This window comes from Mytilus galloprovincialis, chromosome 14 (genome assembly GCF_965363235.1).
Source record: "Mytilus galloprovincialis chromosome 14, xbMytGall1.hap1.1, whole genome shotgun sequence".
NCBI lineage: Eukaryota > Metazoa > Mollusca > Bivalvia > Mytilida > Mytilidae > Mytilus > Mytilus galloprovincialis.
Genome location: NC_134851.1, coordinates 65,553,164 through 65,571,393, shown reverse-complemented (window position 1 = coordinate 65,571,393; position 18,230 = coordinate 65,553,164). Strand labels below are relative to the sequence as shown.

The 18,230-nt window shown below is 31.5% G+C and overlaps 1 long non-coding RNA gene across 1 annotated transcript; it reads left to right on the top strand.

Moving 5' to 3' along the window:
* Positions 1-270: 270 nt before the first annotated feature.
* Positions 271-3,650, top strand: LOC143058420 (uncharacterized). The gene is made up of 4 exons (XR_012973053.1): positions 271-445; positions 1,018-1,056; positions 2,739-3,017; positions 3,382-3,650. It is a non-coding gene; the product is annotated as an uncharacterized LOC143058420 (long non-coding RNA).
* Positions 3,651-18,230: the final 14,580 nt, after the last annotated feature.

The following is an 18,230-nucleotide window of genomic DNA, read 5'->3' as shown; positions in this document are numbered from 1 at the left end:
CGACAACCACTGCCAAAATGTTGCTCGGTTTCAATTTCTGTGCGCTTAACCTTGAAATAAGTTTGGACAGTGTTGTAACATCATACCATATACATATTGAAAGCAGTTGAAATAGCTTGAATAGTTAGATATGCGAGCTACATAAAACTACTAAAAAATCGAAAGACACAAAGTAATAATCTTGAGTGAATTCATCAATTTCTTCTATTGTTTTAAGACTAAACTTAAATACACTATGACATGAATCACTTTGATTGCTTGTAGTTTGAAATGATACCCTTTGTCGTGGAGACCGAAATTCATTGGAAATGAACATTGAAAGATAAGAAAGAAAAACTTGTCACTAAAACAGATAAACATGCAAACTTCCGATTTGTAAACATATAAATTTAGAAGATGCCATGGAACAGTTGTGTCCCAAGTTACATCATGCTGACGTTATTAGGTAAGCGTTTATAAATTAATATGTTTGTATATTATCTTTAAAAAAAAGCATCAGGTATTATAAAAAGAATACGTGGTATGACTGACAATGAACCTGCTCTCACAAAATACCATATGACATAGAAAATAATAAATACGAAATATATATAACTTTACTAGTACTGCAACCAGAGGTTATTTTCAAAACTTTATTGTTCCGGAAGAACACAAACCTCAATTATATATCGTTGGAAAGAGTAAACGTGTACGAGACGGAAGGTTTTGTTGTATTTTTGTGAAATTGAGGTCAAGAGTCAGTATCTTAATATCTCATCTAAAAGGACATAAAGGTGAACGTTTCTGATATTTAACCATTAGAATGATACAAACACGGTACAATCACAAACATATGCTGAAGAGTATGTCAAAACGACAAATTTCGTTAATAGTATGAATATATTCCATTACAAAATAACGTTGATCTTGAACCTTCTGATTTTGCAGACGTGGCCAAGACCTTTTCCATTAACTTCGATGTTACTTCTCAGCCTAACATCATGATCAAGTCAAATAATATTATATATTTTTTTTAAGTTTGTTTCAATGTACAGATTTTCATGGCTTTTGTAGATGGTTCGTATACATTTAATACATATCAAAATGTGTGTTGTAATATTGAAAGCTATCCTAACAACTCATAGTGGACGAAAGACATTAATAAGATTCTTTGAAAATATGTCTGATGATTTTCAGGCAAACATGAACGTTTCATTGACATGTCAATGTTCAACTCGCAGAGTGAATGCAAATTAATTGTATGCGGATAAATCGCTTTTGTTTGGATTTAAATTCAGAAAAAAACGCTTTTACAGGTATCTTTGAAAGACATGTCATCGTGTACGCTCAAAATATTGCTTACTCAAAAACAAAATTGCTTACCAGTAAACAAATTTCATTGGTCGAGGAGAGCACATAACTGTAACTTTGTGGGTTTGTAAAGGAATTTTTAATGTATAGAACGATAAATAACCGTTGATAAATTAAAATTGTTGAATGACTTAAATCTAGATATATTTTTCGTTGATACATTTGACTTTTTACATACTATATATACATGATATATATATAGAGTAATTTGCATTTTTTTGTTTTTAATACTGACTTTATCAGCAAGAACATTAATATCAAGCCAGTCTGCTAGGGCGATCTAAATTCAAAATGATGAAATCAGTATAAAAACAAATCTTGCAACTAGTCTTTCTATCGGCAATATATATAAAAAAAAAAACTGAATGTTTTTTGGGTTGGTTTATGAAGTGCAGTGGCATATTTGTTTAAACTACTTGCATCCGTTCAAAACGTTGAGATAGTTATTCAGTAGAATGAATGACGTCGCGTTCTTTTCATTGATAAATTAACGCGGATGGAGACGATTTTGTACTTATACATCCCGTTAATGTGTTATTGTAAAACATTTTTGTATTCTTGTTTTTCATTTTATGCTATTTTGGGGTTCTTTGTTACATATTTGTTTGTTTTTATAGTGTTATAACACAGTGTTGACAGCTTTACCCTTATTTTTGATATTTTTACCTGTCATGTCTCTTTCTTTTGTTTACACATCGATGTCAATATAATGGACTTTGATACGACTTGCATACATGTTAGAGGTTTAGCTTGTTTTTAAACCAGGTTAGATTCAACACTTTCTACATAATAAAATTCCTGTACCAAGTTAGGAATATGACAGTTGTTATCCCTTCGTTTGATGTGTTTAGCTTCGTTTTTGCCATGATTTGGAATAAACTAATCATAGATACCAGGATTGAAATTTATATTTACGCCAGACGCGCGTTTCGTCTACAAAGGACTCATCAGTCATGCTCAAATACAAAAATGTTAAAAATCTACATAGATACGAAGTTGAAGCGCATTAAGGACCTAACATATCTAAAAGTTTTAAAATACAACTAAGGGACTGTCCTTAATAAATTTTGCTCGAAGTTTAGTATTTTGTGATTTTAATATTTACGCAACGTCGCTGTATTTATAAATGCTGTCATTTCCTACTTTTGTCGAGTATCAAGTCCAGATTATGATCTTAAAACTACCAGGCAGGACGATGAATGGGAACATGCAAAAGGTACCGATAGTGATTTGAATTATTCAGCATTTTATAGATTGAACAATGGATTGTATTTCATATTTTAAAAATCTTTCACGTATCAGTTAAAATTATTGTGTATGAAGATGTAGATTTTTTTTTTAGTCAATCGTATCTATTTTGTAACTTTAATCAGCTGTTTAATGTTTAGGGATCGGTTTGCAGATAAAACCAGGACCGTATCAAGATATCACACTAGTTTGTGATATTACATTTGACACGTTTAAAGATGACCGTACCTGCCAAGTATTCTGGATGCGCGATAGACATGCGATAAAGTTTTCATATTGTAACAATGCTTCATCTCCATATGTATTGGCCATAAGTGATGCGACATTCCAAGACTCTGGCGAATATTATTGTGGATTTACGGTTGCTTCAAAAGGGGTAACAACACTAGGCGTTTTTATATCATTAACTGTTTATAAAGGTATGTATAATTTGTATAATTTAATTAATCGTGCATAGGAATAGAAATAGTAAACTGGTTGAGCTGAATGATAAATATAAGGCGATGAAATATCAATGCCGGCGAGACAACTCTAAAGAACAGACAAGAAATTAACTAATATAGATCACTGTACAGCCTTCAACAATTATAATTAGTTACAATTATAATATCAATAGAACATGAGAAAAAATTCCCAAAAAAAAGGTTGTATATTTTCCCTTTAAAACATGTGCTATAACATAAATAAACTGCATACATACATTTCCATTCTCAATTTTATTTGAAATTACATCTTTCCTGTAACGCGTTTGTATTTAACTATCTGTTTGAATGAATATTACAGATTCTCCGAGTGTAACAATTCCTAATCCAGTATACGATAGTGCGTATGGTAACAATATAACTCTAGAATGCATCATCATATCTTTTCCAAACCACACATATGTTAACTGGCAACACCTATATAATGGTACATTTAAAAATATTACTTCCCAAAGTCCTGGTGTGTATGGTGCGAAGATAACAGAACCGTCATTAACTATACTTCGAGTAACCCCAGAAGATTAAGGCCAGTATACTTGCAATGCTGTTAATGAAGTTGGAACCGGACGAAGCGAGCCTACTGAGCTCACTGTTCTTGGTACTATTTTTTTTTACACGTATAAGACAAATGACAGAATCGAATATAAATAACATATATCGATGTCATTCGTCAAAAATTACACACATATAAAAAAAACATGCAACCTAAGTAATGTTGTAATTCAATCTCTGTAAATTGTTGGTTCGTCAGTTTTTTATATTTGAACCAATTTTGTTTGAGTAAGAATACATTAATTCTGACAAATTTAGCATATATCCTCCACGAAAATGTGTTTCTAGCATTGAAACAAACGCAAAGCAGACATATGTGATATATTATTTCGCTTCCTTTTTTTGTTATTTGTTTTAAATTATTGAGGCAAGATGCTGATTATAAATAGTAAAAATTACCTAAACAAAAAGAAAGAATATAGGTAAAATACCATTATAATAAGTTATAACTTGATACCTCCGAGTCAACAGGGGTTCTTTTTGCAAATCTTAAGAAAAATCATTGGATGTTAGTTACATGTATCTAGCATAACTAATCTTAACTAGCAAAGACCCATCGAAACATCTGATACACAAATTTAATAATACTTTTAGATATTTGGATGACATTTTGGCTCTCAATAATGACGACTTCAGTATGTATACTAACGAAATTTATCCTGTTGAACCTACTTTAAATAACACTTATGATAACAATGACCACTGCCCTTTCCTCGATCTTGATATATATGTATGTATATCATAAACGGAAAGCTCAATACTAAAATTTATGATAAAAGAGATGATTTTTTATTTCTTATCGTTAATTATCCATTTTTAGATGGTGACGTTCCCTTGTTATCATCTTACGGTGTTTATGTATCTTAACTTGTACGATTCGCTCGTGTATGTAACAATGTTCTAGATTTTAAGGAGAGAAATTTATGTATTACTGAAAAATTATTACACCAGGGTTTTCTTTAAACTAGCCAAAACATTTACTAAATTTTGTCATCGGTATAACATGTATAAGGACATCATTCGTAAATATGATTCAATGTAAAAACACAAAAAATACCGAACTCCGAGGAAAATTCAAAAAGGAAAGTCCAAAATCAAATGGCAAAATCAAAAGTCCAAACACATCAAACGAATTGATAACAACTGTCATATTCCTGACTTGGTACAGGCATTTTCTTATGTAGAAAATGGTGGATTGAACCTGGTTTTAAAGCTAGCTAAACCTCTCACTTCTATGACAGTCGCATCAAATGCCATTATATTGACAACGATGTGTGAACAAAACAACAAAAACAATAGTTTAAAATGTCACAGATAGGGGTAAATAGTCTAATTCGGTAGGTCACATACGTGAAAAGGGAACATGATTGTAGTTACGACATAAGGAACATATCCGATATCATCTGTGAAATGAATATTCCATAACGGTCAACCAACTCGTGATGGCGTCCGTAAAATTTACAAAGTGATGATTTCAACTTCACCATTTGGAACTCTTGGTTGAAAAACGAAAATTCACACAATTTGGAAGCTGAACTCATCTCTTTTGTCGTAAAGTTTTGTTTTCAACCGACCCTCATAGTCAATTTCTAGATATAAGTCATAATCAAATGGCAAAATCAAAAGCTCAAACACATCAAACGAATGGATAACAACTGTCATATTCCGGACTTGGTACAGACATTTTCTTATGTAGAAAATGATGGATTGAACCTGGTTTATAGCTAGCTAAACCTCTCACTTGTATGACAGTCGCATCAAATTCCATTAGATTGTCAACGATGCGTGAACAAACCAAACAGACTCAATAAGTAAAAATGTCAAAAATAGGGGTTCAGCAGTCAACATTGTGTTTTCATCTTAATCACTATAAAAACAACAAATGTAACGAATAAGCTCAAAAAAGACATACATCAAATTTAACATCCTCATTTTGCCTATCTTATACGATTTTATTTATCTATGTAAAATCTACCCATAAAGGATGGAAGGTTTTCAGTATGCAGACTTCAACATGCAGACTTCTTAAACGTTCAGGTATTTCACATCCAATATTTTATGGAAATGTTCTTTATAAAGCCCAAAAATGTCCGTATTTACCTCAGAAGCTAACAAAACCTTTACATAGACTTATAAAGAAAGGATATAGTTATGATACTGTTGTCAGTTCATTAAAGATTGCATATTTTGTCATTGATATTGATTCACTTATAGGGTCTTTGCATCATAACTAAACCCATTTATTTAAAAACCAGTTGTTGACATGACACGGGTTATGTCATGTATGTTCTTCTCATATATGTTATGATAATATGATACTAAAACTCTAACGGGCAGGATTGTGCCTGATATTCATATGATGAAGACATACTCTTTCAATCAGTTTAATTGAGGTCTGAAGCTGGCATGTCAGCTAACTGCTAGTAGACTGTTGTTATTTATGTCTTATTATAATTTTGTTTATTTTCTTTGGTTACATCTTCTGACATCAGACTCGGACTTCTCTTGGACTGATTTTAATGTGCGTTTGTTATACGTTTACTTTTTTACATTGGCTAGAGTTATAGGGAAAATAACATGTTTAACCCCGTCGCTTTTTTGCGCCTGTCCCAAGTCAAGAGCCTTTTGCCTTTAATTTGTTAGTCTTGTATTATTTTTTATTTTAGTTTCTTGTCTAGTCCTTTTATGATAAATGGGACGAATTTTCGTTAATTATCGTAAATTTTTCTTTTTTTCCTTTTGAGCAGCGACGTTAAATCTGACGGTATTGAAGTATTACAACTTCATGTATTTAATAACGTGTCCGGTGTCAATGAATCATTGCATTGCGTTTCTAATAAATTATTTAGTAAAAAATTTCGTTCTTCAAGATAATTAGATTATTTAGTTTATTCTTTTTTAGCTACAGATATTGGGTTAGACGTTTGGTTGAAATCTTATTAAAAGTACATCAAAATTTTAACGGTGGTATTGTATGTCAAACCCGTGAATTTGAGTATGATTCGGTGAAACTTATAGAATGTTAAACGTACGGTTGTCTTATTTTACCTTTTAACGCTGTAATATAATAATTGAATATAGTTTTACCCTGTAGGCATTTGTTATTTTATCAATTATGTAAAAGCCTACACAACATAAATCACTTACTAGATGATTTCACTCTACGTTTGCGCCTTTTACAAAGACAACAATTATAGTAGATAGAGTAACGCTATTATTTATCTACAGAAAAATGTAAAGACCAAAAGCAAACTGATCCGTAAATTATTTATTGACATTCAAATCACCTTTTTACTATTTCTACTTTTATAAAATCAGCCAGATATTGTTTTTTTTTTATCTCATTAAGTGTGCTATCGTTGTGTGGTTTAATATATGATACTAGTATACTTGGCACTCATTTTTTTCAATTATATATCCCTTTCACTTATTTATGCTAGATAAGACAAACTTTAACTCCTGATGGAATATTGGGAGATATTATGGACATAATTGTGCAAATCGTGATACAAGCATGAAATTTGGTATAAAGGTTGACTAAATGATACTTATAAAAAATCCGCTGCTGGCCAGAAAAAAAAATCATTTTTTCAGGATGGCCACCACACATTTTGGAAATGGCATCATTACAAGTTGGCAATAATTCGTTAATCATCTGAAAGGTGTGTTTTATGTAAAATCTAATGTTAGATTTGATAAAAAGTAAATGACAGCTCCTTAATTACGACTAGACAATACATGTATGAAACTAAAGGTGACTTCCAGTTTCAAAATGCCGGCAAAAATGTAAAAAATAATTTTTGATACTTTCAACCAACTTCACAAGGGATGTAAATCCTTGAAAGATGTGTTATAGGTACAATCCAATGTTAGTTATTATAAAACGTTCAAAACAATTCCTATGTACGACAAAACAACATATAAATGAAGAAAAATAGTGATTTCCGGTTCCAAAATGGAGGCAAATACGTAGAAAATATTTTGATTTCTTTGTTAAGTTTTTAATTTATCTATATCAACAAGTTAAACAAACAAGTTTAACGATTTCAGTGCTTTTGTATACATTAACTTTATTGAAAAAAAACAAAGACAAATATTCATACAAATTTTTTAATCAAATTTATTTGGTCAAGTAGCTACTTTTTTTTACATTGTAAAAGAAACAGGCTAAAGAACAAATTTTGAATAAAATTTATTCAGTCAAGTGGCTTATTCTTTTTCGAAGTTGAAAGAAATATTGATTTTTTTATTTAAAAATTAGATAAAAGAAAACATTGAAAAAAGACTATAGAACAAATTTTGTTCCAATTAACTTTATTGTCAATCATGTGTACATTTCTGCCATTTTTAAAAGACTGCATGCATGCATACACGAAAATTTAATACCAACTTGTATCAAAATTGCTTGTCAAAATTGCTTAGTCTAATTAACACTTTCTAGTGGTTTTTATTCTGATTTCTTCACCAATGAATTGGGACTGATGCAGGGAGAGATGTTATCTTCCATACGTATATTTTAACAAACAAGTTTTGCAGGATCTCGATATTGACGACTTCAAGTCTAAACCTCCTGATTGCACTTGTGCTAGTTCCCAATTCACATATAATTCTTGCTAGCCACGTTATTACCGGTGACCTCAACATTGTAAATAACACTTCTCTACGAAATGTGTAATCGAAAGGTCCGAAATATCGTGAGCCTATATCCATCAATTGGAAATACAACTTTAAAATTTTGATGGATTCAGTTGAGGATTATGCCAGGCAAAGGGCTAAGCGCGAGAAGGAAGGCGTAGACACTCTTTCCGAATGGATTAAGGCAGTGAGGTCGTTGATACAAATCAGAATTAAGAAACTGAATGGGTCTATCAATGCCCATGCTACGTCAATCTTTAAAGACCCAAATGTTGCAAAACACCTATCCTACCTCTTTGACAAATATGTTGTTGTCCCCGCAGATAAAGCCCAAACAACATCGTTTTTGTGTATAAAACTCATTACATTACATTAACTGCTTGATAAACGAATTAGGTATTGACAATTCACTTGGAAACTCAACATATACCCTCACGACACTTACCAAAGAGGAAATCCTGGATAATCATAGGCCTGTTCTGTGTTCCTTTGGAATTTCATCCAAAGATGAAGAACTGGATCTGCCATCACTATATTGGATACCTAAACTACATAAATGTCCTTACAAACAACGGTATATTGCTGGGTCTTCCAAGTGCTCCACGAAACCTCTTTCGAAATTATTAACATCTATTTTATCAGCAATCAAAGACGGGCTTCAAAGTTATTGTGAAACTGCATATTCTAGAGGGGGCGTGAATCAGATGTGGATACTTAAAAATTCCAACCATCTTTTAGAGTACATACAATCTAACTCTCTTTCATCTTGTAACAGTATTACAACATTTGACTTTTCTACTCTTTACACTAGTATTCCACATTCCAAACTAAAAGACCAATTGAAAGAGTTGGTATTGCTTTGCTTCGTAAAAAATGGCCAACGTAGATACAAGTATCTTGTCTTAGGGAGGGATAAATCCTACTTTGTAAAGGATCACTCTGATTCGAACAAAGCATTCTCTGAAACTGATATTATCAAGATACTTGATTTCTTGATTGACAACATATTTGTTACGTTCGGAGGAAGTGTTTTTCAACACACTGTCGGCATTCCAATGGGAACAAACTGTGCCCCTTTTCCTGCCGATTTGTTTCTTTATTATTATGAGGCTGACTTTATGCAGGAACTTCTTAGGAAGAAGGATAAGAAGTTAGCAATATCCTTTAACTCTACTTTTCGCTACATAGATTATGCTATTTCACTAAATAATTCAAAATTTGGTGACTATGTGGAACGCATCTATCCAATCGAGCAAGAGAAAAAGGATACTACAGATACAGTTAAGTCGGCCTCATATCTTGACTTACATCTAGTAATTGACAATGAGGACGGTTGAAAACAAAACTTTACGACAAAAGAGATGATTTCAGCTTTCCAATTGTGAAATTTCCATTTCTAAGTAGCAACATTCCAGCAGCACCTGCATACGGGGTATACATCTCCCAATTGATACGATATTTCTGTGCTTGCATTTCCTATCATGATTTTCTTGATAGAAGGTTGCTGCTCACAAGGAAGCTATTAAACCAAGAGTTCCAAATGGTGAAGTTGAAATCATCCCTTCGTAAATTTTACGGACGCCATCGCGAGTTGGTTGACCGTTATGGAATAACCGTTTCACAAATGATATCGGATATGTTCCTCACGTCGTAACTACAATACCCTTCCCTTTCATGAATGTGACCTACCGAATTAGACTTTTTACCGGATTTGTTATCACATAGGTAACTGGACGGGTGCTTCATGTGGAGCAGGATCTGCTTACCCTTCCGGAGCACCTGAGATCACCCCTAGTTTTTTGGTTGGGTTCGTGTTGTTTAATTTAGTTTTCTATGTTGTGTCGTGTGTGCTGTTGCTTGTTTGTCCTTTTCATTTTTAGCCATGGCGTTGTCAGTTTGTTTTTAGATTTATGAGTTTGACTGTCCCTTTGGTATCTTTCATCCCTCTTTTTTAACGATTGTGAAATGGCTTTCATTAATAGTAATGCCATACCATATTAGATGAAAGAATTGAATTTATTTCTTCTTATGTATGCTGATGATAATTATGGTTATTTTCTCAGAATCTGTATAAGGGTTACAAAATATGCTTTAGACCTAATATCAATAAAACTAAAATTGTAGTATTTGGGAAAAGTGGTAGAGTTCATATTGAGGAGAAATTGCATTATGATTATAAAGAAATTGAAGTTGTTGATAGTTTTAACTACCTTGGTGTACTTTTGAATTTTAATGGCAATTCTAATATGACGTCCTTCTTACGATTTGTAAACAAAGTCGTGTTCTAATGAGCACAAAATATGTTTGAAACATGCGCATGAACTTACTGTGTATATTACGTTATTTCCATCGTAATCATTTAAAATATATACATTTAAGCAGCTATAAACTTTTATTATTTATTTTTATAAAACAACATATATTTACCCTGCTCGTAGTTTTTAAACTTATCAAATATGAAATGTAATGCACAGACTCCTCGGGAAGGAAATGGGAAAAGCCAAATATTGTTACGGTATTTTCGTTCGCTTCGACTTATAAAAATACTGTATTTGTCCTATTAGAATCGAAATAATTTTTTCATGTCATGCTCTATGCTCATTTTGATATGGACAGGCATAATATGTGACCACATTTTAAACCTCGCTAACACTCAGTGTAAAATATTGACAAATGTAATGTCTACCCATGTTAAAATGAGCATAGAGCATGACATGAAGGAATTATTTCTTAAATATAATATATTACAACAATAATTGTCGAAATAAGGTAGAAAAGCAATGTTTGCTTAAAGAAGAAATGTGAAAAATACGTTTTTAAACTACATCACTTTGTTATAACTTTTTGATACTTATATAAATTCTTTATTGAGTTATGCAAATCAAATATGGGGTGCACATAAAGCCCAGGAAATAGAGAGAGTCCAAATGAACTATTGTAAAAATATACTTGGTGTTAAATTGTATGGCTGGCTAAGATTATGGGCTTTGCTCATTGTTGAAGGCCGTACGATGATCTTTAATTGTAAATTTTTATGTCATTTGGTGTATAGTTGTCTCATCGGTTGATAAATTATGTATGAGAAAGATAAATATTCCTCCGTCAGGCAAAGTTTACTTCAGATAAATTTTGTTTTTATCTTATATGTTCTTTTTTAAAATGGCTACCAACGTAGTCATGTGATTATACACTCTTTGATTCAGAAAAGCAGTTACGCGAACCAACTTTAAAAGTTTTTTCCCTTTAACAAGATCCGATACATATATGGCATTGACAATTTTCCTTATCATCTTCTGCATATAATGTGTACAATTCGCCGTTTCTCAATCTAGTGCATTTTATGTAGGATAGTCCTAATAGTTGCGATGAACTTAAACGAAATAAAAACAACAAATATGGCATAACCTAAATAATAGAAAAAAAAACTTTCGGTGTATCTTCTGGAACTTATTTGGTGCACATGTATCAATACATTGAGATATTGCAGAGTCATTTGGTGAAGTGCTTTTTTTTCTGAAATCACTTTTCTATATACATATTTGTATGAAATGTGCATCAATAGTAACTCTCTATAAAGTTTATTTTACGATGTCACAGTATTACGCTAATCTTAAATAAATGGTGCTGCCCTTTTGGAAGCTTAAAAAATACTATGATCATATACATGTACAACATTTTTGCACTTGCACATACAGTTCAATTTAATGATTTTAAAGTGGAAAATATTCAGTGACTTCTTTTTTTTAACTATCCTTATTCAATACGTGAAATAAAATCGAGTGGACCTAATGACAATTTTTAAACAAGTTTATGTACTAAAATTTCAACACGAATATCGCATTCAACCAAGTTTTTTTGAATATTTACTTTTATTTTTGACGTAAGAAATTCATTCAGTATATCTGTTATCATATATAATAACGTGACTATTCATATTACATCAAAACTTATATTTTGCGTTAATTGTTTTCCATAAAAGAGTCATTCTCCAGCCTTTTACGTATATACTGAAATACAGTAAAATATAGGCCATTCACCTCTCTTCATACTTTTTTCAATAAGTTAAATGTGTTAGGATGGTATTAGAACCATCGCAGTTAGGACTGTCCTAAGATAACTTTGTTTTACATCCTAAGACATGTCTCAGACACATCCTAAGACCATCCTTAATAATGACCTAAGACATATCTTAGGACATATCCTAGGATACTTTCATTGACACGGCCTCTGGGATACACATTTTTTGTATTACGTACTGATTGTTGACATTCTCGAACGTATCCTAATATTCGAGAACACGACTTAGGACAAAGACGTGTCATTAGATGGTCTAATGAAGCGTCCTAATCAAAAGACAGCTTCGTGAACACCACCCCTGGTTGATATTTAGTCTGGGATATACGATTCTATATTAGAAGTTCAGCGCTTCATACAAAATGTGCTTCGGTGAACTCTTTTACAACCCTTATACAATTATAAAAAGAATCATGTAATTCTCAAATATATAAACAAATATTTATTTATTGAAATTACGAATACATCTTTGAGTAGACAAATAGTCACCAGTTCATAAGATGTTTGCTTAAGAAAATTAAGTAATTTAGATGGTCTTTGTTTCCCTGATAATTGGAATACTCAAATGTACAATCGTTTATCAAATAATTTTGATATTTTATGGGGAAACCATGTGTATAAATAGTTCAAAAGCAAAATGAACTTATAACATATAAGTCAGCTCAGTATTATTACTTTTTATTTCTAAAATATCCAATCTCAGCACAGTTGCTACATTTTCTATTTCCAATAACTTTTTTTTCAAAAAAAAAGAGACAATTCACCGAAAAACTGCTTCCTTATACGAGTTTTTTTCACCCTGGAACTTCCGAGTGAACGTGTGTAATGAGCTCTTGCGATACCAAACTCCGCACAGTGATCGTATCCGTTCCAGAATTATATCCCTTTATTCCATCATTAGTGTGAGTAGTACGCGGATCAGAGTTGGTACTGCCTTGGAGTTTGATGCTATACTGTTCGTAAAAAGTGTTTGTTCTCTTTTGAAATATCTTGTTTTGTGGTAGATGAAGATTCGTCAATACTTCTAAATCTAATATACGTTGTTGTTTATAAATTGATGCTTGTCTCAAATATGAAACTATCACATATATTATACCTTTTTTTCCTGTTCGTTTCATCAACAGTTTTTTTTATCCATTTTCAACAAAATAGGAAATACAAACAACTTAAAAATTCAGCAAGCATGAATTCGGTTTTCTGTGATAGTTGTAAGGACTTTAATTTTATCGAACATAATATATCCAAAACTAACGGCCTAACTTATGTACACAAAGCGAACGAAAAACAAATATTTTACACATCAACAAACGACAACTACTGAATTACAGAGTCCTGACTTGGGATAGTCACATACATACAAAATTTTGCGGGGTTAAACATTCTTAGCGGGATCATAACCCTCCCACCAACCTTGGACAGTGGTGTAGCAGTACAACAAAAGAACCAACTATATAAAAATAAGTTGAAATAGACTTAACTCATCAGACGGATGCAAATATAAATAATATAACAAATACCCAGATTGGACGTGGACGGGTACTCAATACTGATCTTAGATTACTCGTAGTTGCTGACGGCTAGTTCAAAGCCACTACCAAGTTTTAAAAACACCATCTAAGACTAAATGTTAATTTTTGCTAATTTAAAAAAAATGGCCTAATGAGAATGAGTTCGATGCTATAATGTCTGCGTTAAAACATCCACTTGTATTTTTGTTTTTCGCTAAAATGTCCTTCAGAATGCAGAATCCAAATTAAAGGTTCACAATAAACTTTACTAAAACTAAAGAGAGGTTGACAGTTAATCAATTCAATAAAAGTTTTTCATAAGCGGGTTTCTAATTAGTTTTACAATTAAATATACCAATAATAATTATGAAATCTCTCTAAAAAGAGACCGAATAATACAAAAATCAATGATGAGACAATGAAAATTATCACAAAATTGTTTAAACACACTTTATTTATTCTCATGTATATTTTACTAGTTAAACTTTGTTTCTTTAGAAAAAATAAGTAATTGTTAAGTTATATCATTTGTATGGGTTATTTGTAACACTTAGTTCATAATCAATATGTAAATTCGACAATGAACTCGATGTTCATTTTAAAAGACTTAAATCTTGTTAAAGATTATTAATTGCACAAAAAACATTTCAGTGGAAAACATGCAAAAGGTATTTTGACATATTTACAATCTTTCTCTGTTTGAAGTAAAAAATAAATGTTTAAAAACTTGTGAATATTAGATATTGCTTGATTTTAACTGTAATGATGCCAAAGGCTCGTTTATTATTATATTGAAATTAGGAAACAACTCGAGTTGTTACAGACCTTCTAAAATTCTAAAACTGACCACACGCACGATTCACGCACGGTGAATGCACGATACACGCACGATGAGCGATGAGCGTTACATGGAGGATTAACGCAAAATGAATGATGAATCATGAACGCACGATACACGCACGATGCACGATGAATGATAAATACACGATACACGCACGCACGATACACGCACGTTGAATGATTCATTGACGAATGAACAACGAACGCTTTTTACACGATTTTCAAAGCTATTTTATTTAGAATAGTATTTAAAATTGATATGCATTTTAATTAAAGGCAATACTTGTAAATGTTTTGCCGATACCAGCATAATATATAATATCTTATTTTGCCAGCTCAGATTCAAATAACTTAATTAAAGTCGGCTATTTTATAGGCACCGGAAATATTTGTGAACTTGGACAGAAGCTTCTAACAATCAAAATTATAGTGTCTTGATTTTGCTCAGCCTTACTAGTTTTATTTCATACAGTTATAAATCTAAATTTTATTCTTATGCATACAATGTCCGACGCATTTTATCCACAGTCAGTGACTGGTTCTAGAAAACATTTCAACTACATGTTTGATATAATTGATTGCAATAAATGAATGAGCTATGTATTTTTATTTTCATGTTATATATTTTTTCACTTTGACGGATACATTTTATAAACGATTATATATGTATATATCTAAAATATTGTAAGCTGTTTTCGTATTCACAACAAGCATAGCAGCAATTATTTGATTCTTTTATGTAACATGCACTGCAAATTTTTGTAGTTCTTTACATATATACTTATCAACAGGACATATTACTAATTACTAATGGGTTAATTTCACCAATTAATGAGTAGTTGAACAATATTTAGAACGTGTCGGTTTTTCCTTGATATTGCCGAAAATCAGTGATCCGACTGACACGAGCAAACTGACAAAACAACTGATTAAACAATCATATTAATCTCTTTTTTTTTATGTAAGTTACAATGTTCCTTATATTATTCATTGTTATCAGAATCGTATGTGTTAATTAAGAGCAAAAGATGTTATTTTGTTAGAAAAATTTGATTCGAAAATTTAAACATTTGTTATACCAAATACTTCATAAGATACTTCTGAAACGGCTTTTCGTCCTGCGTATGCATAAATATTTTGCCACTGCACGTTTAAAGAACCACCGAATAATCAATTAATCAAATTTTGCTCTCAGTAAAAATTATTTAAAACATATAAGACACAATTGGTGTCTGTTGTTTGCTTGTACAGTAAACATACTAAATTTGTTTATATTCCTTATACAACTTCAAGTATGTAAGAAAATTCATACATATTTTCAAACATGCTGACACTTCAAATTTCTATTAGGTGAGATTCTCGGGGTTTTACCTAAAACTTTTTGGGAAGATGCAAATTTTAATTTCAATTTGGAAACAAACGGTAATAGATATCCAAAGATAATTTGATAAGGAGATTTGAAAAATCGATCTCAATGGTAGTTGAAATTATTCAGTGCAATCATTTTGTGTCCGTCGTTGTCTTTCATACATATCCACTGTTTGCTGTTCGTAATCGGTTGTTTATGGCAGTCAGGCTTCGCGATCGGTGTCCAAATTTAGGCGGTGTTTAGAAATACCGCAAAGGACTTCTTAGTGCACTCAGAAGAAAGTTTTTGCACTAAGGACACTAAAACGATGTTTTAAGACCCCAAAGAACATGGATATAAAATGATATGAGTATATAACTCATACTTATAAAGTTTGGTATCAATAGATATTGTAATTTGAAGTAACATGACTTTTTACTCATCGCGTGCCACTCGGCACGTGACCAACGGCTTATTGCTAATTCCCAATCATCATGTTCAATCAACCTTATCCAATAAACTATTGTCTTTTGATCGTTACTAATTGATTAATTAATGGTTGTTGTTGAATAAACCTAACGGTTTAGCGTGGTATAGTTTCAAGTTGATGTAAGAAAAATTAAAAATTGAATATTGTTTTTACTTAACCTTTGTTTTATTTTGTTTTTAAGGACATTGTTATTAAAGCTTCCTTTTTTAAAAAAGCCAATTTTGAGATACAAATTGAGAAACAAAAATGTTTTGAGATTTCATTTCCTATTTACATCACAAGAGTTTACATACTATCATTCTACCTTGAAAGATATATTAGAGTATGTAGCGTCCGTGGGGTTCTTCAAAGCCCGATTACAGAAGTATTATAGATAAACTCCAAGAGGTAGATACTATTTTATGTTTTAAAAAGATAACCTAAATCATAACTGTCTTCTATGAACGATAACTTTATTACCGATGTCAATGCTTTTTTTTTTAACCTTTCATCTTTATTTCAACAATTGAAGATGAATACCATGTAATAATCATAGTGATGTAAGAAATATAATTCACAATGTGGGAGAACTTTTAAAATAATTTAGTTAACTTAATCATAATATATATGACTCCAAAGCCCGTTCTGTCATTATTAAGAGACGCTAAAGAACTGGACAAATGTTGAAATATATGATTTTAAGATGTGGAAATAAATGAAATTGGTGTCACAAATGGTATGTCTGCTTCTATTTCAAATATTATATAAATATATATAATGCTCATATGCATAATTATTAATGGTTGTTTTACTTCGCTAATAAAAAAAGAAGATGTGGTTAACTTTGATTGCCAATGAGACAACTGTCCACAATAGACCAAAAATGACACAGACATTAACAACTATAGGTCAACGCACGGATTCAACAATGAGCAAAGCCCATATCGCATAGTCAGCTATAAAAGGCCCCGATATGACAATTTATACTGCACTCGTTCTATTTGAGCAATCAAATTGCGTTGACCGTATATTTCTATGTCATATACAGTCACTGTCATGATATCACTTTCCTCATGAATATTTAAATAGAAATTACCGAGATTATGATTAATTATTCATACGACCTTATTCAACCTGTTCTTGTTTTCAATGTATACAACGACTCAAACTTATTTCTTTTGCAATTTTTATTAAAAAAAAACATATTTCACTTGTTAATATGTTTGGTCTGCATACTATAAATCAAAGTATTTATGCTTATTGTTGATATTTTAGTTCATTCTCAAACAAATTCGTTCACCATCGATTGTGAGTTTCAACAGGTAAATGTACATTTCATCGTGTTGTATAATTCTCCGCCTGCATGATATGAGGCCTTTTTATACAAGGGTGGAAGTTTCCCAATATTTAAATCAATGATGACATTAACACATTAAACAACAATATAAAATGTTTTTTTTTAGATTGCAGTATAAAGACAATAATAGTGCATTGACTTGACATATCAACGATATAAGGATTCGGCCCGAAACGGGGAAAAAGCTCGGCAGAGCCTCGCATTTCCCCGTTTCTAAGCCTCATCCTTATATCGTTGATATGTCAAGTCAATGCACTATTATTGTCTATGTAAAACAACTCAAATGGGAAAACTAACGGCCTTATTTATATATAAAAAAATATAAAAAACAAATATGTAACACATACACAAACGACAACCCCTGAAT